We start from the raw sequence: 12,935 nt of genomic DNA on the forward strand, positions 1-12,935 counted from the left end.
TGGAGGTTTGCAAGCTGCATCCTCCTGGCATGGGCAGCTGCTAGTTCTTTAAATATTTACATTTAATAACTTTATAGCTCTGCTTCCTTCTGAGGCTTCCACAGCTTCTGTCAAACACAAAAGTGCACCTTTGGAGTTATTTTGAAACATGCCTAAATGCCAGGCTTAGGTTTCTGTACAGCCAGCTCACATCGTAGAGGAATGGCTTGACTGTGCTTGGCTCAGTGCTAATTACATGTTGCAGTGTCCAGTCTTTCTTCCTGGGCAGTTGGGTCCGGAGAAGCCCCAAGCCCGGGAGGGGGAACTTGTCCCTGTGTTATGCGACCAAGGGGCCATTGTTGGAAGTCAGGTCCTGAGAGACAGTTGGGGAGGCATTCTATTCTAAATGGAGTTTCCAGTCTGGAGGGGCGAGGCAGGGTTGGAGGAATCTGGGATTGAAGTCCAATAAGATGGAGATTGGGGAATGAGGGATTGGGGGTGGCTGACAAGAGAGAACCTGTAGGATTTCTGAGTGGGGTGGGTGGGTGGGGGGGTGGCAGCTGTTGTGGCTTCTTTCCCTGGCTGCAGGGCTGTGGCTCCAAGGACGGATGTGCCATGTGGGACTCCTGCACTGAGCCCTCTTCCAGTACGACTCTCTCCACAGGGTGAGGAATCTGAAAGGCCAAGGGTTATGCCTACCTGAAACCTGTACCTCCCCTTCTAGACTGTGCATGAGGACAGAGACCCTGGGATCCCCTGTCCCAGTTACCCCTAGCGCACTTACATGGCCTGTGAGGGCCTCTTGCCTGGCTGTGTTCCACTGAGGTTGGACTTTGCCACTGTGTGCACCTGCCCCAGGCTGAGAGGTGGCCAAATGGTGGCTGTGTACAGGGTATGTGGCTGGAGCTCGGGTGTGTAGGCTGGAGTATTCCCACGAGTGCACGTGTGGGTGCTTGTTTGTCCAGGGCACTGCCCTGGATTCAGCGTATATTTGGTTTCTTGAAATAACAAAGTCCATGCTTCTTATTGAGTGTGCTTGACTCATGCCACCTCTGCCCCTCGTGGTACCCTGTAGAGGTGTTGCTCCCTGTCTGACAGCTGGGGCTTGGGGAGGTGGGTTCCAGAGCAGGCCTGTGCCCTGCTCAGCTGTTCTGACCGCTGAACCAGCCACACAGGAGGAAGACCACTCGCACTGCGCCGTTTTACCCAAAGTTTCCTTCTAGGACTTGGCTGATTGAGATCTTTTGGATTCTGTTAGCATTCTGGCACAATATCAGAAGGATTCCAGTCTATATTGTGGTCTTTTTCGGAGCTTATATTTTATTTCCACTTCAGCTCCGTGGACTTTAGCCTGGAAGATTCCCAGTGAACAGTTTTAATGTTGACATATGAAACTTTTCCTTGTAGTGAAGCACAGATACTCTGGCTGGGGGGTAAATAGCTCTTCTAGAAACAATTAAGTTCACTTCTGCAGCAAGGCAGCACTCAAGGAACCTTTCGGGGCATGTTCTTCTTGTGACTTCTTGTCCTCTGGGAGGGGAGGGACTCAGTGTCTTGGGTCACTGCCACAGTCTCTGTGTCTCACAGTACACGTGACTGTCCCCGGGGCTGCTGGAGCTGGAGTGCCGCCTCTCCAGGAGTAACTGCCAGGGTGGAGGTGGAGACGAGCCTGGGGACCGCCTGAGGATCAGGGAGCCTTCAGCGGCGTCCCCACCCAGAGGGTCACAAAAGCTGGTCTGAAACAGTGTTCTGACCAATGTGAGAAAAATAAGGACAGTGTAGTTTTTATATGTTAAGGTTAGCAACTGCCTTTTCTAGGGAAGGGCTCTCTTTTAGTATAAAATTGTGACCGTTGGATCTTTTAGTGTTGGTGATGAGAGTGGTAGTTTGTAGAGTATTCTTACTTGACAAAATGAAAAGTTAGCAGCCTTGTGTAATTGTTCTCCAAAATTTTAAAGTTTTGTTGAGTATAATTATCGGACAATAGTTGCACGTATTTAAAGCATACAATTTGATAAGTTTTACATATGAATAAACCCCTTAGGCTATCACCACAGTCAAGATAATGAACATATCCATCACTTTCAAAAGTTTCCCTGAGCCACTTTATAGTCCCTTCCGCCTGCCCCTCCCTACTCCCAGGCAGCTGCTGGTCTGCTCTCTGTCACTGTAGGTTAGTTTGCATTTTCTAGAATTTTACATAAATGGAATCATACAGTATATACTCTTTTTAGTTTGGCTTCTTTCACTCAGCAAAATTATTGTGAGATTCATCCATGTTGTAGTGTGTATCAATATTTCATTCTTTTTAATCCTTGTGTGGCTATGCCACGCTTTGTTTATCCATTCACCTATTGATGGACATTTGGGCTGTTTATAGTTTGGGGCTATTACAAATAAAGCTGCCTTGAACATTTGTATACAAGTCTTTGTACGGACATAGGCTTTTATTCTCTTGGGTAAATACTAGAGTGAATGGCTGGATGATATGGTAGTGTTTGTTTAACTTTTTGAGACACTGCCAAGCTGTTTTTTACCTTGAAAGTGCTGAACCATGTTACATTTCCACCAGCAGTGTGTGTGAATTCCAGTTCCTCCAGATCCTCACCAATACTTGGTATGGTCAGTCTTTCTTTTTGTTGTTGTTGTTGAGGAAGATTAGCCCTGAGCTAACATCTGTTGCCAATCTTCCTCCTTTTGCTTGAGGAAGAATTTCACTGAGCTAACATCTGTACCACTCCTCCTCCACTTTGTATGTGGGACACTGCCACAGGATGGCTTGATGAGTGATGTGTAGGTCTGTGCCTGGGTTCCAGACCCATGAACCCCAGGCTGCGGAAGCAGAGCCTGCAAACCTAACCACTACATCACCCGGCCAGCCCCAGGTCAGTTTTTATAATTTTTGCTATTCTGATAGGTTTGTGTGATGTATCATTGTGGTTTTAATTTGCGTTTTCCTAATGACTAATTGTGTTGAGCATCCTTTCATGTGCTTATTTGCTATCTGTATATCTTCCTTGGTGAAGTATCTGTTTAAATCACTTGCCCACTTAAAAAATTATTACTTAGTTTTGAGATTTCTTTATATATTCTGGATACAAGTCCTTTACCAAATATATGATTTGCAAATATTTTCTCCCAGTCAGAAGCTAGTCTTTTTATTCTCTTAATAGTGTCTTTTGAAGAGCAGAAGTTTAAAAAATTTGATGAAGTCAGTTTGTTCTGTGGTTTCTGCTTTTTTGGTTGGTGTCATAGCTGAAATCTTTGCTTAATCCTAGGTCACAAATGTTTTTCAGGCCAGCCCTAGTGGCCTAGTGGTTGAGTTTGGTGCACTCTGGTTTGGCGACCTGGGTTGGGTTCCTGGGCACAGATCTACGCCACTCATCTGTCAGGCCATGCTGTGGCAGCGACTCACGTACAAAAAGAGGAAGATTCGCAGCGGATGTTAGCTTGGGGCAAATCTTCCTCAGCAAAAAACCAAAACAAAAAAACACAAATGTTTTCTCTTAGAAGTTTTTAGTTTTAGGTTTTACATTTAGGTCTGTGATCCATTTTGAGTTATTTTTTGTGTATAGCCTAAGGTATGGATTGAAGTTTATTTTCTTCACCTGTGGATATCCACTTGTTTTGGCACCATTTGTTGAAAAGTCCCCCAAATTTTGGGGAAAAATTTTTAGTTAGTGAAATCCAAAGGTCTGGGAATTGTGGTTCTCTGCACACAGATCTCTTCCCTTTCCTGACTGTTTACTGTTGTCATCAGCTTCACACAGCCTGTTTTTTTCTCTGTTTCACGTGTGTGTTGAGCCCCTTGATGGCAGAGGAGCTGTCACTGGGCAGTGTGTGAGAAAGGGACTGGGAGATGCTGCTGGGATCCCATGCCATCTCTCCCTCCACTCTGGGCCTCTAGACCCCTGGGCACAGAGCCTTTAAGGACTTTCTGGTGGTTGGGTTCTGGGCAATGTCTCATTTCCAGAGGTGCCTGTGGAGGCCTGCCAGGTACAAAAAGATGAGGGGACAATAAGCCTTCTGTGCCTGGGTGGGTGGAGTGTGGCCCAGGCTGGGGACAGGGCTGCAGCTGAGGAAGTTGGGCTGGCAGTGGTGTCACCTGCCATCAGACTGAGGGAACGTGGCTCCACCCTGGGCTCCTGGCCCCGCTTGGCCCAGCTTTATGACGGTGTGTGCAGGTCTGGATGTTCATTCTCCTTTTCCCTTCAGTCACAAAGAGGTTGAGCAGCCTCTGCCTTTGTGTCACTGCTCAGCAGCTTCACAGAAGGTGGTCAAGTCTTCGCCTGCTTTTTTTCCTGCGGGCAGTTGGTCTTGACTCATGTACTGCTGGTGCTACTAGAATTGGCACAACTAGTACCAGCACCAGCCCGTCACAGCACTGGAGCTCCTCCTCGGCTCTCAGCCCTTTACCCGTATCACAACAACCTTATGGGGGGCTACAGCCCATTTTACAGATGAGGAAGCTGAGGCACAGAGAAAGCCAGATATAAGAAGTCTTTGGGCCATGATTTCCATTCTTGAATGTTGGAGGAGGGATTTGGTTTAATGTTTTTCATTAACTCTTATGAACCAAAGCAGGAAGAGTGGTTTCTATGGCTTTCCTGAGTCTTCATTTCCTTATCAGCAGTGGGGCTGTTTGACGAGATTTGAATTCTTTAGTGGCTCCCTGTTGCCATCACAATAAAATCCGAACTTGTGATCTGGCCCCTGCTTACCCCTTCAACCTCTGTTCACTCTGCTGTAAGTGCCCTTTCTTCCCTGCTTTGCCTGCTGACCTCCTGCTCATCTCTGAAAACTCGTTAAGTTTCACATTACCTGCTGCCCCGCCCCGGCATCCTGCTCTGGGGCCTGCAGAGTGTACTCCTGTCCCAGCGCTTCTCACATAATGGGATCATTGGCTGATGCCCTGCTGGTCTTCCGTCGAGCTGGAGCGGGAACTTGGTGAGGTGGGCGGCAGGGACTGCCTTTTATATTGGAATCCACAGTTCTCTCTGTGTTGGCATATAACAGACAGGCAGACAAATTTGTGGGATGCACAAATTTGGCATGAATAATATGAGGACCCTCAGTTCTCAGACATGTTGGTTTATGATCATCTGAGGCCCAGGGCTGACTTCATGGGGAAAGTAACGTTGATGCATTTAAAAAGCGACGTTCATCAATTCCTTTAAATCCTGAGTGAGGCTTACATAGATCTTTTTTCCCTCTGAGAATGAGTTTCCTACTGTGTTAAGAAACATACTATTTCTTTGACTGTCTTTTAGATCATAATTTAAGTTTCTACATTTTCTTCCCCAAATGTGTGTGTTACCATTGTGATTTTTATGGTGAGCTCAATAAATAGAGTTTTTGAAAATGTTTCTTTTGAATGTTGGGGCCAGCATGGATTAGAATGGATCAAGTCTAGTTTGGTGTCTCTTTTTGAAAGACAAGCAAGTTTGGCGAGGAATGTTAACTGAACTGTTTGGTCCAGAGAGCTATTTAGAAATGTTCTGCTGCATTTCACTGTCCGCATGCCTGTGAGTACATGGTTTTACTCTTCAGCTGCTGGAGCTCCAGGAGCCGTTAGACTTTTGGCCTATGGACCCTGAGGCTGGACTCTTATGGGTTGTTGAGATATGAATGTTTGAACTAAATTTCCAGTTCATTGTATAATGTATTTTTCCCTGTAATTACTAGGAGGCAAGATTAATTAGTCTCACCTGTCTACTTTTATATTTGGGGGAGCAGAGGGAGGTAAGAGAAATAGAATGATGAATTGTATCTTTATGAAATGAGTTCAAGTTTTATTTGGTTATGGTCCACTCCTGCTCTTGGCGTGTGCCTGACTTCTGAACATGGTGTGTGGAGTGGTTGTTCCTGAATTCAGAGTCGGTGATTTTGAACCACTATGGTGGGTGGCCAGTGAGGTCCCTGAGGGGAAGAGCTGGCTGTGTTTAGGGGTGTTATCTAGGGGCTTGAGATGGAGTTCTGCTCTGTAGAGAGCTATCCAGCCCATATGGTAACAGTGGTGACCAATGTGGCAGGTACTTCGCACACATTATAGCCGACTCTTGCTGTGGTGCTGTAAGGCTAATACTGTTATTTCCTGTTTACATACTAAGGAAACAGGCTTAGAGAGGTAGTTAACGTATTTGTTCAGGGTCACACGGCTAGTAAGTGCAGAGGCAGGATTTGAAGCTGGATCTCTTTTGGTTTTTCCCCTATACCGTGGGGCTGGTAGGTACACCACACCCTTGAGCTCCTTGGCACAGCCCCTTCTCTCAGTGTCCAGTGGGTCTGTGCCAGGCTGCAGAGAGCAGCAAGGGCAGCCTGAGATGTGAGCATTTGGCCTCTGCTCACACACAGCTCTGTGTCGGAATGTCGGTGATGTCTGTCCTGTGTTCGTCTGAATGCTGTGATGTGCACAGCTCCGTGCTGGTCTGTGTGTGGGGTAGAGATGTGGACACACCCCACCCAAGGGAAATGTCTTCTTTCGTTAACCAAGTATGTAGGGAGAGATGAACTCTACAGCTGTCCCAGTGGTATGAGGTGAGAGGACTGTGAGCGCAGCCAGGGAGTCAGTAGTCAGAGAAGGCTTCATGGAGGAAGTGGAGATGTTTGTATCTCTATGTGTGTGGGTGTGTGTAATCTACAAACAAGTAAATTCACTCAAGAAGTTTGGTTCACAGGGACTTTATTGTATAGGCGCTGGGAGTCAACAAAGATTTTTAAGCAGAAGAATAAGGGGATATCAGATGTGGGTTTCAGGAAGGTTTTCTGGAATGGATAGAAAAGGATGGAGCTTAGATGTAGAGAGGCAAATGTTTGATGCCATAGCAACTACTCCTTCTTAGGGTCTTTGCACATGTGGTTCTCACTTCCGGGACAGTCCTTTGCCTGGCCGTCTGCTTTTCATGTTTCAGGTCAGCACCAAAGCTGCCTCCTGAATGGGCCCTCCCTGCCCACTCAGTCAGATGTTACTCCTTGTCCTGCGCTCTCTGTTGTATGTCTGAAGTCACTGTGCTCCCACATGGATCACAGTTTGTGTTACCTCCATCCCTGTGTTAGGGTGTTGCCGTCACACGAGCAGGGGCCTGTCTGTTTCCTGTCCTCTCCTCTCAGAACACTGCTGGCCTGGCGAGGCCCCGATGAGTGTGTGGAGAGAATGAGCAGTCGAGGTGTGAGATCTGAGGTGCCGTGGGATCAAGCTGGTCTGGTGGTAGCGTGTTGGAAAGGGGAGGGGGTGCCATTCCTTTTAATTTCATTTAACTAGAGTAATGCTGCCCTCGATTTGTACTTGTGGATGTTTCAGTTGAATGGCCTCTGCTGTTTCCTAAACAGCTGGGATGTTGGCCAGACTTGCTGACCACTTCTGTGGCCGAGCTTTGTGGCTTACAACAGCCGCATCATTTTGCTTAGTTTGGATTGCTTTTCCTTTTCTGTTGGGCAGGTTCTCTTTTGCCAGCTATCATTTCCCTCTTTTGAATCTCCCAGTATAGCTCCTGGTCTTCTTTGTCATGTGTCTTCCTTGTCTGATGCTTGCTTTTTCTGCGTTAATTCTGAGAAAAGGGAAATCAACTTGCGGTTGCTTGAGTGAGACTACCAGAGCAAGGGAATTGTCAATTTTGAAACTAAAGCTCGAACGTCCTGACTCTGGATGTTTCTATGGGCCAGGCTGTGGGGCTCAGTCAAGATGCCTTGATGTGAGGAAGACTAGCCCTGAGCTAACATCCGCCACCAATCCTCGTCTTTCTGCTGAGGAAGATTGGCCCTGAACTAACATCTGTGCCCATCCTCCTCTACTTTTACATGCAGGATGCTGCCACAGCATGGCTTGATAAATGGCGCTAGGTCTGTGCCTGGGATCTGAGCTGCTGAACCCTGGACCACCAGAGCGGAGTGCGCGAACTTAACCGCTATGCCACCAGGCTGGCCCATAGGCGTTTTATTTTTAACTTAAAAAAAATCAGTGTATCTCATGTGCCAACCTTTTGTTGATCTTTTCTTTTACTTTGAATCTGCTAATCAGAATTGTCAGTTGTTTTCTTAAATAAATCACACCTATAATTTATTGTGCTTGATATTTGGTTTTGCTTGAAGAGGATTGAGAACTTGGATCCGTGAAGCAACCTGAGTTGCTAAATCCTAGATTTTTACAAATTTTCACCCAATTCTTTACACTTGTTTTACCTGTCTTACCACATCTATAATTTAGTTAAGGTTTAAAAAAATGTTTTTAATTTTAGCAACTTGTGGTTTTCACAGAAACAACTGTACAATTATAGGTTTATATAGTTAAGTGTATGTATGTATATGTATATATACACATTATATATGCATACATATTTATAAATATATTTATAAATACGTAAATATATTTACATATAAACATAAATGTATATTTATAAATACATATATATGTATATGTGTAATTGACATAAACAGGTTTGGAGACAAACACTTATTTAGCACACTGGGCAATGTGTGGGTCTGTATGCCACATGTGGTCACTATGCCAAGGTAGTTTAGTAATTTAGACAGGGATTCTGCTCTCAGGAAGCTTTTAGCCTAATGGGGGCAGTGTCTGTATTTCAGTAACTATAGCACAAGTGAAAAAGTGGGAGATGCCTTCAGAGAGAGCATGTGCTCCCAGCAGGAAGGGTTCCGAGAATTCATGGAGAAGTCAGTATTGACCTGGGCCATTCATTTCTTTCTGTGTATAGTTGAATATTTTTCTGTAAGTGGAGATGGAAACAGATGTAACTATCACTGGGCCTTGGGCAGCGGTAAGAACATCTGAAGTGTTTTTGAAGTTTGTGTGTCTCAAGGCTTTGTAGAGGCGCATGGTTTCTCCTAAGTGACAAAGCTTCATAATACCCCTGTCGTCTGCTCTACTGCAGGGGATGGGTCAAGAGGAATGGTGTTCCTTTCAGTCAGGAAACAGCGTACCAGTCACGGTTCTGTGGTCCTAAGCTAACCTGAGCATAAAAGCACATCCTTGGGAGACACTGTATGGGGTGGCCTCACAGACTGGAGGGAACCTGAAAAGTAGCCAGGGAAGGGACGATTATTTCCAAGGGGTAGAGCACAGTTGGAATGCTGTTGCCAGAAGGAGGAGGAATGGGTGCTGGGCAAGGAACAGCACGTTCGGAAACGCTTTGTAGAGCGCCCCATGAATTGGGGTATACCTTAACCAAGGGCCAGGATGCAGCCAGGAGGTAAATACACTTTTGTATGTGTCTCAAATGTGTCTACCTGAATTTCTAGAGCCTACAAAGCATAGCATAGCATCCACAGGAACTCAAGAAATATTGTAATTCGTAGGAATGCAAGAAACGTTGCTACACTGCCTCCCGAAACCCACTGTTGGTGTGGGCATGGAGCCTTCCTGTGTGTTGTCCTGTATGGTGGGTGGGTACGCTCAAGTGAGGAAAAGCATCTTCTGGGAGTGAAGATCTCAGCTTTGCAGTCAATCAGCTAGACGGAGGGTAGACTCTTGGCTCTGCCACCAGCTTGTTGTGGACCTTGTGCTCTTCTTTTGTTGTGTGTAAACAAAACTGTTTCCAATATTCTTTTTTTTTCTTTTTAGATTGGCACCTGAGCTAACATCTGTTGCCAATCTTCTTTTTTCTTCTTCTTCTTCTTCTCCCCAAAGGCCCCCAGTACGTAGTTGCATATTGTAGTTGTATATTGTAGTTGTAGGTCCTTCTGTTTGTGCTATGTGGGATGCCGCCTCAGAATGGCCTGCTGAGCAGTGTCATGTCCGTGCCCAGGATCCGAACTGGTGAAACCCTGGGCCGCCGAAGCGGAGCGCACGAACTTAACCACTTGGTGACAGGGCCAGCCCCACAATATTCTTTGTTAGCTTTCTTAAAGTTGCAGGTTATTGCGTTTGTTACTGTATGCTCATGCCAAGCAGAACACACGGAGGTAGTAAACCTCCAGCCCAGCACTCACATGAACAGTGTTGCCCTCCTTGGTGCCGCACAGCCTTCCACAGCTTTCTGCAGACTCTCACGGGCATCAGTGCATGTTGTAATAGAAGGAAGAACATGCTGCAGGCCTCACTCAGCAACTTGCTGTTTTCACTTCTCTTTAGCTTACCCACTCTTTAAGTTCTCTGAGAACAAAGATCTAACAGAGTGCTCTGCAAGTTGTAGGTGTGGATTGTTGAGTGAGTGAATGAATGCTGTCCCCTGGATCGCTCTCCAGGTCAGTGGTTTTGGTAGTTAGGCCAGATTGAGTTCCTTCAGCCTTTCTGTAGGTCATACTTACACCAACAGTGTCTGAGTACACCCTTTTCCGGGCATTTCCACAAGCGCTAGATGTGGGTTTTTGCTGATCTGATGGGTGAAAATCGTATCCCAGTATTATTTTAATTTATGTTTTCCTGAGTACTAGTGAAGTTGAGCATCATTTCACATGTTTATTGGCCAGTGGAATTTCTTCTTCTGTGAATTCTATATCCATGTCCTTTGTCCATTTGTTCCCCCGGTTGGAATGTTTTTCTTTTCAGTTTTTGGGAACTCTTTGTATACTGGGCTCTAAATCCTTTGTTGTATGTATTGCAAATATGCCCCCCCGGCTCTTGTGTCTGTAATTTATTTAGATGTCTTTTTTCCCATACAATTTAAAGGTTTTTATGTAGTTAAATATGCCTACCTGTTTCCTTATAGTGTTAGGTTTCCTCTTCCATCTGTGGTCTAGAGAAGACTATAGACTAATTTCCTGTGTGTGTATGTATGCATATATGTGTTTATATATATATTTGTAACGTTTCTAAATTTATTTCTGAATAAAATAATAATTTGGATACAGTAGTGTGTTAAAAGATTAATTCTCCATCACCAAGTAAGGTTTATTCCAGAAGTACAAAGATAGCCTAACACAAGGAATTGTGTTGGCTGGAGGGAGTTCTGGCTCAGGGCTTAGAGCATGGTGTGTCCCAGTCCTGCCATCTGCTAACTCTGACTTTGGCCAAATTATTTAATCTTCCTGATCTTCAGTCTCCTCATCTGTAAAATTAGCAGGACAAGAATAGTATCATTGTGGAGGGTTGATGTCAGGACTAAATGGGATAATACATGCAAAGTGGTTAGAGCAGGGCTTGTGCATACTAAGTGCTCAGTTAATGTCATGCTTAACAACTCACTACATAGAATTAAAAGGAAAACCTATATTGACTAAATTAGCCAATGTTTGAAAGGCATATAAGGTAATTCAGTAGCTAATCCTAATAAAAATCTAACTAAAATGGTCATAGAAGGAATCTATATAAATACAAAAATATTTACCAGAACCCAGCAACAAGCACATTAAGTGGCCATTCAGTTAAGCTCCAGGCATGGCAGGGAGGCCTGCGTGCAGCACAGATCTGTGAACCCCCAGGTGATCCTGTGGACTTGATGGGCTCCTGGGGAGAGGGGCCAGAGGAGCAGTGCTGGCAGTGTCTGTCCAGCGTGAGCTGGCCCTGTGTTTCTCTTCTCTCTCTGGAGCCTGTGACCGCCTGTTCTGAGGTCTGCACTTCCCATTGGCCTTTCACCACGTAGGTGTGGCTCCTGGCCTCCCACCACAGGAACAGGAATGAATTCCTGGGGTTGGGTGGGGAAGAGGATTGTTAAAGTAACAAACCAACTCAAAATGGCCAGGGGAGCAGTTTCCTCGTAGTAGGAGGAGTACTGGGAACCAAGTGTGACATCTAGAGCCCGAGGGTCAGCAACAGGCCGGTTAACCTGGCAGACGCTGATGCTTCTGTACTCTCTGTGAGGAATTAGCTCAGTCATAATTTCTAACCTGCGCCTTCCTCTTCCACATGCAAATAAAATGAGAGAGGGAGGGAAGGCCTGAATGCTCTGAACCCTGGGGGGCTTCAGGTCAGAGTGGACCTTGCAGATTGCCGCGGAATGCCTTGCTGGGAGGGGGCAGATCTCAGCATTGGCCTGCTTTTGGCCTTGTGTTTATTGAATGCCTGTGTCTCTTTCCTTGTGTCTTTCTTATGGCACTTTTCTTGTCTAATTCTAGTTTAGAAATGTTTTATTAGACAACTTAAAATTGATATAAACAGTGGGTGATGGATATGTAAGTTTTGAAGCATAATAATGAAAACCTTAAAGCCAGCCTCCCAGTTGAAACTGTCATGCACCACAGCTCCTAGTGGGTGCTTCCTGCCAGGGGTAAAGGTACTCCAGGATATTTTATCATTCCGTCATTCCTTTGCTTTTTTAAAAAAAGAATACTTACACAAATATATGTATCTTTAAATTTATTGAGTTTTTATTTATGATCTTTATAAAAACAGAATCAAGTAATCTGCAAATTGCATTTTTCCTTCATTTTTACTACTGAATAATACTCCATTGTGTGCATTGTGTTTCTCCGGAGAAACAGAACCAATAGGATGTGTATATATATAGGAAGAGATCTATCTTGAGGAATTGGCTCACATGATTATGCAGACTAGCAAGCCCAAGTCTGCCATGCAGGCCAGCGGGCTCGAGCCCCAGGAAACCGATACTGCCTTTCCTGTCCAGTCTGAAGGCTGGTACGTAGAGAATTCCCTCTTGGGGGAAGGTTGGTTTTTTTGTTCTATTCAGGCCTTCAACTCATCGGATCTGGGCCCACCCACTTTATGGGGAGCAATCTACTTTACCAGTTAAAACGTTAATCTTATCCCAAAACACCTTTGCAGAAACACCCAGGATAAAGTTTGGGCAAATATTTGGGCACGTCACAGCCCAATCAAGTTGACACATAAAATTAACCACCACATGCATAGACTACAATTTGTCATTCTCCTGTTGGCAGATATTGAGGTGCTTCCATCTTTTGACCATTAGGAGCGCAGTCATGTGCCACATAACAACATTTGGTCAACAGTGGACCACATATATGGTGTACGATCGTGGTCCCATAAGATTAGTGCCATAAAGCCTAGAGGTGTAGTGGGCTACACCATCTCTGTTTGTGTA

General features: G+C 45.2%; 1 protein-coding gene across 3 annotated transcripts in view; it reads left to right on the forward strand.

Annotated features, from left to right (window-relative positions):
• The window catches only part of PACSIN2 (protein kinase C and casein kinase substrate in neurons 2), a 137,953-nt gene that overhangs the window by 14,632 nt on the left and 110,386 nt on the right, over window positions 1–12,935 (forward strand). The window contains exon 1 of one of the 3 annotated variants that reach the window (XM_070506764.1): window positions 10,077–10,179. The exons of the other annotated variants lie outside the window; for them this stretch is intronic. The gene's annotated coding sequence lies outside the window, so the exon portion shown is untranslated. Of the gene's footprint in view, window positions 1–10,076; window positions 10,180–12,935 lie in introns of those variants that run through there. 3 annotated transcript variants of the gene reach the window in all.

The sequence above is a fragment of the Equus asinus genome, chromosome 4, assembly GCF_041296235.1.
Source record: "Equus asinus isolate D_3611 breed Donkey chromosome 4, EquAss-T2T_v2, whole genome shotgun sequence".
NCBI lineage: Eukaryota > Metazoa > Chordata > Mammalia > Perissodactyla > Equidae > Equus > Equus asinus.